This window comes from Miniopterus schreibersii (assembly GCF_964146895.1).
Source record: "Miniopterus schreibersii genome assembly, chromosome: 12".
Classification (NCBI taxonomy): domain Eukaryota; kingdom Metazoa; phylum Chordata; class Mammalia; order Chiroptera; family Miniopteridae; genus Miniopterus; species Miniopterus schreibersii.
Window position 1 is genome coordinate 3,311,381 of NC_138112.1, and position 4,062 is coordinate 3,315,442.

Sequence of the window (4,062 nt, forward strand, 5' to 3'; positions counted from 1 at the left end):
CTCCTTTAGCCTTTTTTTTTTCTGGGAAGCTCTTTATTTCACCTTCAGTGTTAAATGATAGCCTTGCTGGATAAAGCAGTCTTGGTTGCATGTTCTTGCTTTTCATTACTTGGAGAACTTCATGCCAATCCCTTCTGGCCTGAAGAGTTTCTGTTGAGAAATCAGCTGTTAGCCTTAAGGGGGCTTCCTTGTAGGTCACTGCTTGTCTCTCTCTTGCAGCCCTTAATATTCTCTCTTTGTCCTTAACATTTGCCATTTTAATTATGATGTGTCTTAGAGTGGGTCTCTTTGGGTTCCTCTTGTTTGGAACCTTTAGTGCTTTCTGAACTTTTGTGGCTTTCTCCCTTACCAGGTTAGGGAAGTTTTCTGTCATTATTTCCTCCATCAGGTTCTCTACCCCTTGCTCACTTTTCTCCCTCTCTACCCCTATGAAGTGAATGTTGTTTTGCTTCATGTTTTCCCAAAGTTCCCTTAAACTGTCTTCATACTTTTTAATTTTTTTCTTTTTGCTACTCTGATTGTTTTTTTTTTTCTCTACCTTATCTTCCAAGTCCCTTATTCTATCCTCTGCTTCATTGAGCCTGCTTTTAATTCCTTCCAGCATATTCTTGATATCCGACATAGTATTCTTTATTTCTGCCTGTTTCTTTTTTATCATATACAGCTATTTTTTCATATTTTCACTAAGTTTCTGGACCTTCCCATTAAGTATCTTATGGTTATCATTAATTTCCTTGAGGATCTTTATAACCATTACCCTGAACTCTATTTCTGATAACTTCCTTAACGCCATCTCATTAAGGTATTTTTCTGGTGATTTTTCCTTTTCTTTAGTTTGGGGGTTGTTTCTTTGTCTCCCCATTTTAGTGACTCTTAGTGTTTGTATCTGTATATTAGATATATTTGTGGTCTCCCAGTCTTGTGGGGAGGGATTTTGTAGTGTATGTCCAGTGAGACCCAGAGGTGTGTTTTCCTTATACTTCTGAGCTATTTGCTCTAGGTGTGTCCCTTTTGTGGGTGTCCCTTTTGTGGGTTCTTTGGACTCTCCTGTTGTGATTGGGTCTAGATTGTTGTTGACCCATTCTTTGGAGGACTCTCCTCTCAGGTTGGCTAACTGAGGCTCAGTCACAACCACATTGTGTGAGCTGTTGTATAGGTGGTGACAGGGCAAAACAAAACACAACCAAACTGCCAGGAAACAAACAGTAACTTACAAAATATCCTGACAATCACAATGAAAACATCCCAAGAGAATGTAGAATTGGGAGAGCGAAGTGAGAACACACATGCTAAAGCAAAAAGAAAAAAAAAGGGAGAGAGAGTGAGAAGGATATTATTGCTAATAGTAAATAATAATAATAATAATAATAATAATAATAATAAAAATAAAATAAAATAAAAAGTAAAAAATAGAGAAGCTCCCGGGAGATAAAAAGGACAGAGAAAAGATTCTGAAAGGAAAGAAAAGCAAGCAAAAAATTAAAGGTAGAGAGTAGGAATCAGAAAATGGTTGGGAAAAAAATAAAAATAAAGAGACAAACACAAACAAACAAAAGACAGGAAAACAGAGAATAAGAGGAGAGAAAAGGAAAAGAAAAAAGAAAGTTATGCCAATGGAATAAGAAGAGAGAGAGGTAAAGCAAGGACAGGGAGGGAGACCAATAAGAGATATGGGGGAAACAATAGAGAAAAGCAATAAACTTATTGGTTGTAATGATAATGTCCCAGCAATAAAGTGGAGAATATCAAGAAAATCTTGGAAGAAGGAAGATGGTGGCACTGTGAGAAGCAGCAGAGTGCCCATGCTCCCAGCCACGGGCTTGATTTACTCTTAAAATACTACGCAGCCAGCTTGGAAAAACCAGAGAAACTTACCTGAGTGGACATAGTGCAAGTAGGGAGCAATTAAGAAACATCATAGAGTCTGGTAAGAGGGGGGTGAGTAAAAAGGGGGAGTCCCCCCTGAAGCTTGTGCTGGGCTCCAGGCCCCGAGGCTTGGAGGCTGCAAACTCTCTCCCCTCGGGAGTGCATACTGGCATCCAAAAACGGGGATCTCACACCTGGGGTGGAGGAGAGGGGAAGGAGTGTCCTGTGCAGAGGGGAGAGGGACCCAGGGGAGCTATGTGCCTGTGAGGAAGGGACGGTGCCTTTCTAGGAACAAAGCTTCTAACGGTGGATGTGACCGGAGTCTAATGCTCAGGGTGCCAACCATAGAAAAGGCTGTCCCAAAGTGTGTGGCACCCGAGTAGTAAGGAACCAGAGGTCGGGACTGAGCAGCTGCACACAGGGACCCTTTGCCTCCCTGTAAGGCATTGGATTGAGCCCCAGAAAGCATTGAATCTGAGTGGTGCGGGGAAGGGGAGGAGAGCCCTCCCACCCTGAGCTCCTGGTGCTGAGAGGCTGGGATTTGTGACCAGCCCTGAGGGGCACCATGGTGGCTCATGGAGCCACCCCAGCTTTGCTGACATCAGCAGTGAGGGGAGCTGCGGGGAACTGACTTTGGGTTCCGTCCCTCTGGGTGCCTTGGCGTGCAGGCGGCGGGACCTTGCAGGGCTGACTCTCTGCCTGTGTGTTGCTTTGTACGTTTTTGAGTTCTGATCACTGAACTGGCTCCCACCTTCCCAGCGTGCACTGGGCAGACAGCGCAGCGGAAGCTGGGATTGGTGTCCACACAAGACTGTTTGAGGGGCAGGCCTGGTTCAACCAGTCAACCGGATCTGGAAAGGGAGGGGCGAAGTGCACCTGCCTCTTCTGCCGCCTGGGAGCACCACCCCCAACAGGAAAGGAGCTGGCCCAGCTCACTGAGGCCCTGGATACCCCCCAGGGCACAGTCCTGAGGGGGAAGGGAGAACAGCTCACAGGAGAATATTACAAGAATAAGACTCTCAGGGACTGTTGTTTGGGAACTGAGGAAAATGTTGAAGCTCTTGCTGGGGGCTGGGTAGGCAGAGAGCTCACTGGAATGTTCTTTAATCAAACCCACTGAGCCCAGGCTGCTGAAACAGCCCATACAGAAAAGGCAACAGGCTGAAATAAATCTGAAACTGCAGCAGGCCAGAGCCTGGGGACCTAGAATCAGAGGACAGGGTAGGGACTGAGGAGATGGCTGTGGAGCAGAGACCAACTCTCTAAGAGTGAGTGCCTGACAGCGAAACCTCAAAGTAAGGGGAGTAATACCCTGAGCTACACTAGCTGGCCTGCACCCTAAAGACTCTACAGAATACTCTTGAGTAAGACCAGGCAACTACAAAGTTGCAAAATAGCTGACAAGAGCTGGTGGTCCACGGAGATCCTCAGATCAACCATCTACCTAAGGACACGAGAGCAAAACCTAGACAGCTTCTCACATTGGCTGATACACAAGTACCTCCCAGGAGAACAGAAATCAGCCCACAAAACAGTGACTTGCAGACAACATAAGCTGCTTAGAAGAAACTCACCTGATCGACTGTCCTTTTTTGTTTGTTTGTTTGTTTGTTTGTTTTTTCTCTTTTTCCCTTAGGAGGAAGAGAAAGGGGACAAATTATTTTTTTCTTCTTTTTAAATTTTATAATTAAAAAAATTCCCCCCCTTATTTTATTTTATTTTTTAAAAGAATTTTGTTTTGCTTAGCTTGTTTTTGTTTTGTTTCTCTGTTTTGTTTTGTTTCTTTGCTTTGTTTTGTTTTATCCTTGCTTCTAATATCAAGACATTCTTGATATTCCTGCTTAATGGCTGGGACTTTATCACTATAACCAACAAGCTTACTGCTTTTCTCTATAGTTTTCCCCAAATCTCTTACCGAACTCCCTCCCTGCCTGGGCTTTATCTCTCTTTCTCTCCTCTCAATCCATTGGCATAGCTTTTTTTTTTTTTCATTTTTCTTCTCCTTTTCCTTCTTTCTTTTTTCCCCCTCCCTTCTGTTTTTCTGTCTTTTTGTTCAATTGTTAGTTTCTCTTATTCTCTTTAATGTATTTTTAGTTTTTCATTTTCAACTATTATGCTATTCCTTTCCTCTGCCTTAATTGTTTGCTGGCCCTTATTTCAGAATCTTTTCTCTGCCTCTATTATCTCCCAGTAGCT